This window comes from Gopherus evgoodei, chromosome 2 (assembly GCF_007399415.2).
Source record: "Gopherus evgoodei ecotype Sinaloan lineage chromosome 2, rGopEvg1_v1.p, whole genome shotgun sequence".
NCBI lineage: Eukaryota > Metazoa > Chordata > Testudines > Testudinidae > Gopherus > Gopherus evgoodei.
Window position 1 is genome coordinate 212,770,379 of NC_044323.1, and position 12,141 is coordinate 212,782,519.

The 12,141-nt window shown below is 45.1% G+C and overlaps 1 protein-coding gene across 6 annotated transcripts in view; it reads right to left on the reverse strand.

Annotated features, from left to right (window-relative positions):
* ESCO1 (establishment of sister chromatid cohesion N-acetyltransferase 1) overlaps positions 1 to 12,141 on the reverse strand; it is a 56,280-nt gene that overhangs the window by 21,033 nt on the left and 23,106 nt on the right. The gene's annotated exons all lie outside the window — the stretch shown is intronic.

Here is a 12,141-nt window from a genome sequence, read left to right on the forward strand (position 1 = left end):
AGTACCCGTCCTTCATATTGAGGGCGGCATAGTAGCCCCCAGGAGGCAAGGATGGCATAATGGTTCCCAGGGATACCATGCGGAACTTCAACCTTATCCTAAACTGGTTGAGTCCGTGCAGGACTAGGAAGGTCTGAGACCTCCGTTCGAGTGGGGGACTAGGGCATAATAATAGTAAACCCCCTTGCCCCTTTCTTCAGTCGGCGTCTGCACCTCTTGTACGAGGAATTGCTCGTGAGAGGGGTCCCTGAAGGGGGACAGGGCTGGAACAAATTAGAGGTGGTACCTATGCTCCACTGTGCGCAGGACCCAGCGATCTGAAATTAACTGGGGCCACGCCAGGAGAAAGCGGGATTGGGATCCCGGCCTGTGACTGGTACACCGCCCTCAGGCGCACCTTGGAAGGGTCATCTTTGGTCCCAGTGGTAATTGTGAGGGACCTTGACCTTGGCTTTTTAGGGGTCCTGACGTTCGTCTGCGACCACCTTGGCCTCGCCGTTTGCCAAAGTCCTGTCTCTGGCTAGGCACAGAGTATGGCGGCTGGGGACAGAAAGGCCTGCGTTTGGTCGCTGGCATATGCATGGTGAGAGAGCGCATTAGGACCCTATTGTCCATCAGGCTTCGCAGCCTGGGGCTGTCTTTGCCGCGAGGAGGCCTTTACCAACAAAGGGTAAATCCTGAATGGCATACTGCAGCTCCGGCCGGAGGTTTGAAACCTGAAGCCATGAGATGCACCTCATGGCGACACCAAAGGCCAGAGTCCTGGCTGCTGAGTCTGCTGCGTCCAACGAGGCCTGGAGGGACGCTCTGGGTACCTTTTTCCCCCGTCCTCCAAGACGGCAGCGAACTCTTGGCGGGAGTTTTGAGGGAGAAACTCCATAAACTAAACTACCTTCACTAGGTGCTATAATTATAGCAGCTAAGCAAGGCTTGTTGCTTTGCTACCCAGAGCTGCAGGGCCTCTGCAGAGTACACCTGGCGGCCAAGCAGGTTCATTCGCCAAGCCTCCTTCGGTTTCTGGGCTGGCGCCCGCTGGCCATACCAATACCTCTCCTTAACAGACTGAAAGACTAGTGAGCAGAGAGGAGAGCGGACAGACGAGTAGTCGTACCCCTTAGAGGGCCCCATACTGGGTCCTCTACCTCTGGGACCTCCTCCACCTCAGGTTGTCGGGGGGCGTATCAGAATCGTGGTCCTGAGCATAAGATCTGCGCATGTGGGATGACACGGATGCGTGTCTGGATGGCCATGGAGGTACTAAAAGAAGGCACGGGCAGAGTCTCTGACTCTTATCGGACCTTGCCCAACTCGACACCGGGGACCGGCACCGGGAGGCATACCGGTACCTGGAACGAGATCCAGACCTGCAACCAGAACGGTGCCGGGAGGTCGACAAGATCTCGAGGCTCGGGGAGAGGCTACAGGAGTCAAGGTACCTGTCACGGTGCCGGGAGTCGGAACGATGCCGATAGCGGGTCGGCGAACGGGATACCGACCGGTGCGGCGAGTGCGACCAGTACCGATGAGGAAAACAGCACTGGGACTGCAAGTGGTGTCGGGTGTGCCGACGGGACCTGGAGTGTCTGCGGGACCGTGATCATGAACGGTGCCGCTCTGCTGTGCTGACAGAGGACGGTCATATGAAGAGACTGTATTACCCGCACCGGCGGTGCCGGGGTCAGGCAGCATCGACTCTGTCATGGCAATGAGATCCCTCGCTGTTGGTAATGTCTCCAGCGTGGAGGGAACAGCAGGCTCAACCACAGTGCATACTGGGGAGCTGTCAGGCACCGGATTCGACGGCCCTCGTGGGACCGGGATCGACGGTACCGAGGTCGTCAGAGCTTCGGTAGGTGTCGGTGCCGGGCGATCCGACTTAGACAAGCTCTCTGGCTGCGGTGCCGTCAGCACGGAAGCAGCAGGAGCAATAAGCTCAACCACGGCGCGTGCCGGGGAGCCGACAGGCACCAGATTCGACGGCCCTTGTGGGACTGGAATCGACGGTGCCGACGTCGTCGGTGCCTCAGAGGTGTCGGTGCCGGGCGATCCGACTTAGACGAGCTCTCTGGCTGCGGTGCAGTTGGCACGGAAGCAGCAGGAGCAGTAAGCTCAACCACGGCGTGTGCCGGGGAGCCGTCAGGCACCGGATTCTACGGCCCTTGTGGGACCGGGATCGATGGTGCCGACGTCGTCGGTGCCTCAGCAGGTGTCGGTGCCGGGCGATCCGACTTAGACGAGCTCTCTGGCTGCGGTGCAGTTGGCACAGAAGCAGCGGGATCAGTAAGCTCCACCACGGCGCGTGCTGGGGAGCTGTCAGGCACTGGATTCAATGGCCCTGGGGGACTGGAATCGACGGTGCCGATGTCATCGGTGCCTCTGCAGGTGTCGGTGCCGGGCAATCCGACTTAGACGAGCTCTCTGGCTGCGATGCAGGTGGCACGGAAGCAGCAGGAGCAGGGGGCTCAACCACGGCACGTGCCGGGGAGCCGTCAGGCACCAGCAGGAATCGTAGGCAGGGAGCGGTGCCGAGTTGACTTCGGTGCCGGCGACGGCCGGTGCCGAAAGGCCTTGGCAGTACCGGCGGGGTCCGGTGCCGAGGAGGCGCTTCTGCCAGCCGCTTGATCATCGCTCGGCGCCAGAGGTGGAGGGGTAAGTGAAAGTCCCGCTCCTTTTTGTTCTCGGCTTAAAAGCCTTGCAAATGGGGCACTTAGCTGTCAAGTGTGATTCCCTGAGGCACTTCAAACAGGAGTCGTGTGGATCTCCCTTCGGCATCGGCTTCTGGCAGGCCGAGCCCATTTTAAAACCCGGTGAGCCGTGCATGGGCTCCGGCACCGGGTTTATGGAAGGGGCTACTTCCTGAACCCCGTTAACTATTACTAAATTAACTATGTTAGCAAAGAAAAAACATATAACTATACAAATATATATATAAAAAGATTATAACTGCATAACTATATACGAGAACTACGAGTAGCTAGGGAAGTGGAGGTCAGCTAAGCCACGCTCCACTGTTCCAACGACCGACACGGGCGGTAAGAAGGAACTGAGGAGCGGGTGGGCCGGCAGGGGTATATATCGAGCACCATGACGGCGCCACTCTAGGGGGCGACCTGCCGGCCCCACTGAGTTGCTAGGGTAAAAGTTTTCTGACGAATGTGCACACGCGGCGCACACACCTAACTGGAATGGATATGAGCAATCACTCGAAGAAGAACTCAAGCTGCAGAGAATCCACCAGCAAGCAACTCATGCCCCACGCTGCAGAGGAAGGCGAAAAACCTCCAGGGCCTCTGCCAATCTGCCCCGGAGGAAAATTCCTTCCCGACCTCAAATATGGCAATCAGCTAAACCCTGAGCATGTGGGCAAGACTCGCCAGCCAGCACTCCGGAAAGAATTCTCTGCAGTAACTCAGATCCCATCCCATCCAACATCCCATCACAGACCACTGGGCATACTTATCTGCTGATAATCAAAGATCAGTTGTCAAAATTAAGCTATCCCATCATACCATCCCTTCCATAAACTTATCAAGCTTAGTCTTAAAACCAGGTATATCTTTTGCCCCCACTACTCCCCTTGGAAGGCTGCTCCAGAACTTCACTCCTCTAATGCGCTAGAAACCTTTGTCTAATTTAAAGTCTAAACTTCCTAGTGTCCAGTATATACCCATTTGTTCTTGTGTCTACATTGGTACTAAGCTTAAATAATTCCTCTCCCTCCCTAATATTAATCCCTCTGATATATTTAGAAGGAGCAAGCATATCCCCCCCTCAGCCTTCTTTTGGCTAGGCTAAACAAGCCAAGCTCTTTGAGTCTCCTTTCATAAGGCAGGTTTTCCATTCCTCGGATCATCCTAGTAGCCCGTCTCTGAACCTGTTCCAGTTTGAATTCATCCTTCTTAAACATGGGAGACCAGAACTGCACATAGTATTCCAGATGAGGTCTCACCAGTGCCTTATAACACGGTACTAACACCTCCTTATCTTTGCTGGAAATACCTCGCCTGATGCATCCTAAAACCGCATTAGCTTTTTTAACGGCCATATCACATTGGCGGCTCATAGTCATCCTGTGATCAACCAATACTCCAAGGTCCTTCTCCTCCTCTGTTGCTTCCAACTGATGTGTCCCCAATGTATATCTAAAATTCTTATTATTAATCCCTAAGTGCATGACCTTGCACTTTTCACTATTAAATTTCATCCTATTACTATTACTTCAGTTTACAAGGTCATCCAGATCTTCCTGTATGATATCCCGGTCCTTCTCCGTGTTAGCAATACCCCCCAGCTTTGTGTCATCTGCAAACTTTATTAGCACATTCCCACTTTTTGTGCCAAGGTCAGTAATAAAAAGGTTAAATAAGATTAGTCCCAAAACTGATCCTTGAGGAACTCCACTAGTAACCTCCTTCCAGCCTGACAGTTCACCCTTCAGTACGACCCGCTGGAGTCTCCCCTTTAACCAGTTCCTTATCCACCTTTCAATTTTCATATCGATCCATCGTTTTCTATTTAACTAATAATTCCCCATGTGGAACCGTGTCAAATGCCTTACTGAAATAGAGGTAAATTAGATCTACTACATTTCCTTTGTCTAAATAATCTGTCACCTTCTCAAAGAAGGAGATCAGGTTGGTTTGGCATGATCTACCTTTAGTAAAACCATGTTGTAACTTGTGCCAATTACCACTGACCTCAATGTCCTTAACTACTTTCTCCTTCAGAAATTTTTTCCAAGACTTTACATACTACAGATGTCAAACTAACAGGCCTATAGTTACTTGGATCACTTTATTTCCCTTTCTTAAAGATAGGAACTATGTTTGCAATTCTCCAGTCGTACGGTACAACCCCTGAGTTTACCAATTCATTAAAAATTCTTGATAATGGGCTTGCAATTTCATGCGCCAGTTCCTTTAATATTCTTGGATGAAGATTATCTGGGCCCTTCGATTTTGTCCCATTAAGCTGTTCAAGTTTGGCTTCTACCTCAGATGTGGTAATATCCACCTCCATATCCTCATTCCCGTTTGTCATCCCTCCATTATGCCTAAGTTCCTCATTAGCCTTACTGAAGACTGAGGCAAAGTACTTATTTAGATATTGGGCCATGCCTAGGTTATCCTTAACCTCCACTCCATCCTCAGTGTTTAGCGGTCCCACTTCTTTTTTCTTTGTATTCTTCTTCTTTATATGGCTATAGAACCTTTTACTATTGGTTTTAATTCCCTTTGCAAGGTCCAACTCTATTTGGCTTTTAGCCTTTCTCACTTTATCCCTACATGTTCTGACCTCACTAAGGTAGCTTTCCTTGCTAATCCCACCTTTCTTCCACTCCTTGTAGGCTTTCTGCTTTTTCTTAATCACCTCTCTGAGATGCTTGCTCATCCAGCTTGGTCTACAACTCCTGCCTATGTTTTTTTTTCCCCTTTCTTGGGATGCAGGCTTCTGATAGTTTCTGCAGCTGCAACTTAAAGTATTTCCAGGCCTCCTCCGCATTTAGATCCACAAGTTCCTCAGTCCAATCCACTTCCCTAACTAATTTCATTAATTCTTTAAAGTTAGCCCTTGAAAAGTCAAAAACCCTAGTCCCAGATCTATTTTTGTTTATCCTTCCATCTAGTTTGAACTGAATTAGCTCATGATCACTCGAACCAAGGTTGTTCCCTACAACCATTTCTTCTATGAGGTCCTCACTACTCACCAAAACCAAATCTAAAATGGCATCCCCTCTTGTTGGTTCTTCAACTACTTGGTGAAGAAATCCATCTATCATCACATCCAGAAAAATCTGAACCCTATTATTCTTGCTAGCACTTGTCCTCCAGTCTATATCTGGGAAGTTAAAGTCTCCCATGATCACACATTTCCCATTAGTGTTTACTTTATTAAAAACATTAAAGAGGTATCTATCCATATCCAAATCAGATCCCGGCAGTCTGTAGCACATCCCAAGCACTATCTCAGGGGAGGCTCTAGTAGCTTTCTTCCCCAGTGTGATTTTTGCCCAGACAGAATCTGTCTTGTCCATTCCATCACTTCTTATTTCTTTACAGTTAACCTCATCACTGATGTACAATGCTATTCCACCACCTTTGCCTTTATTTTTGTCTTTCCTAAACAGCACATAGCCTTCAATACCTGTACTCCAGTCATGACTACTATTCCACCATGTTTCTGTTATCCCTATAATATCCGGTTTCACTTCCTGCACCAGTAGCTCTCGTTCCTCCATTTTGTTACCTAGGCTCTTCGCATTAGTGTACAGACATCTTAATTTTTGCCGTTTGGCTTCACTGACATTCTTTACCCTGTTAGGCACAGACATTCTACCACCAGCATCACCTGTTAGTCTGGTATCTACACTACCCTTCCTCCTTATGTTAATTCTTCTGTCCACGGCTGTATCCCTTCTTACTTTGTTTTCTTCCCTCTCAAGGTTAAATTCCGGCGTGGAGATCTCTTGGACATCTCCCAACCATCTCTCCCAAATTCCTAGTTTAAAGCTCTCTTAATCAGTTGGGCGAGCCTCCATCCTAGAAGTCTATTTCCCTCCTTACTCCCGGTGAAGTCCATCCCGAGAGAACAGTCTTCTGTCCATAAATGCTTCCCAATGGCCATACATCCCAAAGCTCTCCTTACAGCACCACTGCCTGAGCCAACTCCAAACTCTATGTCCAAGACTAAGCCACCCTCTGCACTTTGTCTCTGTTCCCTGCGTTGCAGCTCCACGGCCAGACACCCCCCGCCCCCACAAAACATTTCCCATCTCTACTGCCTTAGTCCCCAGTATCCCACCGCCACACTTGGTTCCTTGTTCCAATCTTTGTCCAGATAGTACCACATCTTCCCTCACACCCTGGCTCCCTGTCACCTCTGTATCCTCTCCCACTGGTTCTCAGTCTCCTGGCTTCCTGTTCCAGTCACCTACTCACTCCAACTCATAATCCTTGTTTCCCTCTCCTCAAAGCTTCCCCCCCACCCCAATCTACTACCTCCACCTTTCCCACAGGCCCAACTCTTGGCCACTTTGTATTTGCATCAGGCAATTTCCTCCTCCATGCAGCCTGGGTCCAGTTGGGGGAGGAGGGAGTATCACTGGAGAATGTTTCTCAGTTTAGGTATTTGGACCCAAAGCCAGCACAGCCTCCAGTAGTCTAAAGCTACAGGGAAAGGACTGCTCAGCCTGGGGCTGGAGAATGACCAGTGCTGACAAAATCTTGAGAATTTAGCAACTAACATTTAAGGAACCTCATAGTAAGCCTGTGTGTGCTGCCATTTTTTAAACGCATATAACTTATCCAAGTTTGGGGAGATTTTCATGGGAATGGCAAAAAGTACACCCTCACACAAAGGCCGTCCACTGTGCCAAATTCCAAGTTTATATTCAAAGAATAGGGGCACTAGAGCTTTTTGAAGAAAAGGTCATTAGAATTTAACATGGGCAAAACAACTTTTTTCCCTAGCCTTGTTCTCAGAGATTGATGAACCATTTTGGCTAAAGTTCTCCAAAAAAAAAATATTCACCCTGAGGCAGACACCCAGTTTGGAAAATTTCAGCCCAATTTGTTAGTTTGGCAAAGTTAAAAGCAAATGAAAATAGGGCTTTATAATGGGAAATGTCAGGCAACGTTAATAGGCAATGCTACCAGCACTGCCTATAATAATCAGTAATTTTGAACACAATAACTAGAACACTGATCAGCATCATTCTAAGGTGGTGAAGTCTTTGGAGAATATATAGGACTTAAATCTCTTCCTAAAAGTCAGCAAGACACAGAGCTGAAAAGGAACTAAAAAAAGGTAAATTTGTAGTTTACCTCATTAAAATGAAAGTTGTATCAATGACGACAACAAAAAACTTGAATTTCAAAAGGCAAATATGAAGAGAGTTATATTTAAGGCAAAAAGCAAGTGTTCTTGTCTTGCATAAAATAAGACTTAACCTGGACTTGAAAAATACATATGCCAGTAGTGAGTAAAAGCCTTCCCTGGGAAGTGAAGAGGGAATGCACCTAAAACCATCAATATTTACAGAATTCAGGGTCTCATGGAAAAATACTTCCAGCACTTCTGGGTGCAAAGACAACCTTTAAACTATGAACCAAAGCAATGTTAGCTTCTTTACTCTACAGGCAAATGCCTCTGCTGTTCCATTTTCTCCAAGTAGTAGCCAAGTGAAATTTGGCAAGATACTAATCAGTTCCACAGCTGCTATTCAGAACCTTGAAGGCAGCCATGAAACTTGGGGGAGCAGGTGGGAGGGAGGGAGAGAGAGAGAAAGAGAGAGAATCAGTTTCCCTCTGCTACTATTTGAGAACTATGAACAGTAGCAAAGAAGTTAGGCACAAGGGAGGATGACCCTTAAATAAAATTAAAACACAACCAAAAGAGACTGACCTAGGGAGGGTAGATGAACAGAGACAAACCACCCTTTGTAGCAGTCAAAAGGCCATGAGGCGAAAGAAGGCTTACAGCAGCAAATACACCTCCTGCCCCAACAATAGGCAGGAAGCTTTACGGTTGGAAAGCAGAAGCAAAACCTTCTTTCTCCATCTGGGAGTCCAGCAGCTGTTGGATCTCCCAATGTATTAGACCCCAGGTTCTCAAGGGGTTATCAATCTAACAAATTTTCCCATGTTTCACAATGAGACATCACAGGATGAAACTTGTGAGTGGTGATGGAGTGGAAGGAGATGTCTTGAGATACTGCTCTCCCCATACTGCTAGATGGAAAAACAAAGTTTAGAACCACCATATTAGACAATTAACAGGGGGTTGATACAAAGATGGAGACTGTAAACAGGAATCAAGGACTGGCTTCTAGCACCTTGCCTTTCTTATCAGCAGTGGATTTTTCATCAAGACTGTTCATTGGACCCTGTTGCTTGCTTTCCCACTCCCTTTTTCCAATCTGCTTCTGGCTAGTAGAATTAGCCCTGTAACTAGGAGAAATCTGGTAATTTTTTTCAAAGCTTGGCCTAACTCCTTCAATAGAGGGGGAAAAAAAATACATGAGTGAGCGACCCAGGGTATGCATGTGTGTGAGCACACAAGACAAGCTTCTGGGAGAGAGTGTTTCCATCATGGTATTTGCCTCTTCAACTAGGCTTAAGATGGGCTAAAATATTTGCTTTGAACATAGTTGAGATTCTTTTAATGAGGACAACTTTTCATACAAACTAAAGAAAGTTTATTTTCATTCTGATGCTGTCTCAGTTAACTGCAAGAAGAGGTTCTATAATAAAATAAAATAAAAAAATTTTTAATCATAAAAAGGAACGAGCCACCACATGGGGAAGTAAGAGGACATCTGTGGCCATGTGGTATCTCAACTGTAGCCTGTTCTGCCTGATTCTAAAGTGCTCTTGGGAATTATATGCTATTCAGGACACAGTGTACATCTGTGAAAGGAAACTAGATGAGCAGCAGCCAGGAATCAATTTTAGGAGAAGAATCATGTTTCAAAGTTTAGTTGATGATAACAAAGGAGTTAATTTATTCTCTACTGTCTCATGCATCTGCTGATTGGCCAAAAGAATGTAGAAGAAAATATTTTCTTGAAAAAAAAAATAGGGCTACTACCAACCAAAAATCAGAAACTGTTTACTTTCATGGACACATCATGGTAGTAAGCAGGTGCTAGCATGATAGGAAAGAAAAAATGTGCAAACCATCTGTTTGAGATTTTAATTGAGAGAGATGTTCAGTATCATCCCAAGGTACATAGGGAAGGAAGAGAGAAAATGTAGCCTTACTTTTCTCACTAACAATCAGTCTGACAAATTTTCTCATGTCTCAAACTGAGGCATCACAGGATAAAGGAGCTGAGCAGTGGAGGAATGGAGGGAGATGTCTTGTGATACTGCCCTTAAAAGTTAAATCAGGCTCCAACAAGAGTAATGATAATGCTGCTTAAGGGTCACGTGCAAAATGATTCGAAAACTGATGTCATTTCATTAGTTCTCCAGAGTGTGAAAGATAAGCAATTTAAAAGGGGGAAGAGATCTTTAACAAAATCAGAGTTTTAAACATTTATTTCTGTCTATTTAATTTCGATGATTACAATGGGAGAAAGTTTGTTTCAATACCGTCAACTAACATTAACATGCAACAGTTGACAATATGTACCCTGAGTCATTGCTCCCTCCAGAAGTTGTATAGAAAAACTAAAATGAGCAAAAGTTAGTTTTTCTGATTCTAGAAATATCAGAAAAGTCAACATTTCAGGCTGTTTAGACATCAAAGCAGCATAAAAAGGTAAAAGGCCAATTTTGAAATAAATCCTTTCAAAACACCTTTATATAGATGTTTCTATCACAGCCATCATCATAGTATACTGAATCTACCCAGAACACCAAGCCCATGTGAAGGTCTGGAAGAAGGGAAAACAGAATGGCCAGTAACATCCAATTGTGGGTTATAACAACTAGAAAGAAGAGTATGTATTCACTCCATTCTAGATTAAATTTCCCATTGTTTGAACAACTATAGATTTGGTTAAGCATTTTTCAACTAAAAATAAGGGAGGAAATTTCAAAGACATTCACAAAATTAAATCCCTTGTTTTCAACTCTATGTATTACATACAATCATCATCCCAGGTGCCATAGTATCTGTTATTCTACTTCCATCTTTGGAAATGACTTGAGGAGTCACAACTGGAGCCTCACAGATTTCAGAGAGATAAGATGTTGCTCTCACTCACTAGGAGGTGCAGATAAAAATAGCAGGCTTGGATGCAATTTATGTAAAGCTTTTTCACAGCCATCAGCCACCTTTCTAAACACTTTGTCTGCACCATATTTAAAAATTCTGGCCATTGTAAACTACAGTTATTCCAGATTGTTCTTAGGGCACTTTCTTCTCCCTTTCACTTATATGCATATCAGTCTTATCCTAGACATAGCTGTGATAGCAAGGAAAGGAGGGCATATCAGCTGTTCCAACGCTCATCATTCTTAAAGTATTTGTTCACTTCCTCAGAAATGCCTACCCGGTCCCCCAATACCACCTGAAGCTACAGATCACCAATGTGCTAGCAGCTGTGAAAGACTAGTCCTGTAGCCAACAAACTGCTGTTCAAAGGGATTTAATTTAGTCTTTCCTCAAAGACTATCTAGCTGTTACATTCCCACACCTGTTTTCATTTGTCCATAAAAATGCTCTTCCACCAAGGCAACCAAAGTATTTCAAAACCAGATGTACCTCAGTAGCCTTTGTGCTGTTTGCTACAGTATCTATTCTACTACACCAGACAAAACACAGAATCTGGGGAACATCTGAGACCTCAAAATTGTTTAAGATGACTAATTGATGGACTTACTATGGACAAATTGGAACAAGTAGGAAAACAGGTATTCAGTTGCCTTCTATCACGGTCTCTACCTATCTAGCCCCTTAAATTTGCCTAATGCTTTTCAGAAAAGATTTTCTAAGATGTTTGCGATTCAGCCAGCAAACTAAGAAAAGAATGAAACAAGCCCTCAGTATTTGGCAATAATTGTTTAAAGTGACTAGATGGTTTCAAAGTATTAATAATGGTATATGGATCTTTTTTAGACCACTGATTCAAACTCAGGGTCAGGATTTAATGGAAGTCTAATTGCTGTTTGGTACCTATATTAAATGAATTGGTGGCCTCAGTTCAGTTATCCTGGAGGTCTTATCTGCTTGCGCGTAGAGTACTGAAGGTAACATATGTGATTAAAAAAAACAAAAAACAACAAACGGACTTTATAGATTCTGTTCTGGATTTCAGACACATGGACAAGTTTTGAAAGTAGCTGATTTTACAAAATACTTATCTGAAATTGTACAATACTGCAAGTGTGTGTTTTAAACTTGAGTTAACTCAACAATACCTATTATGCCTAAGTAGAGTATGGAATGTACAGTTACTTTAATTATACTGTTAAAAATAGGAGTCTATTCTCTGAAGTTTTAATACATTGTAATGCTATGCTCAAAGTTCCAAGATATTCCAATTCTGAATCACTGATATTAATTTAACATAGCCAATATTAAAAAAAGTGAATTAGAAGTCATCTGGATGACATTCTAAAGAAGACAATGATCTCCCCAATTAGTTCTTATGCCAATAGTTGTAGCAATACCAATTATATCATAAGCTAAATT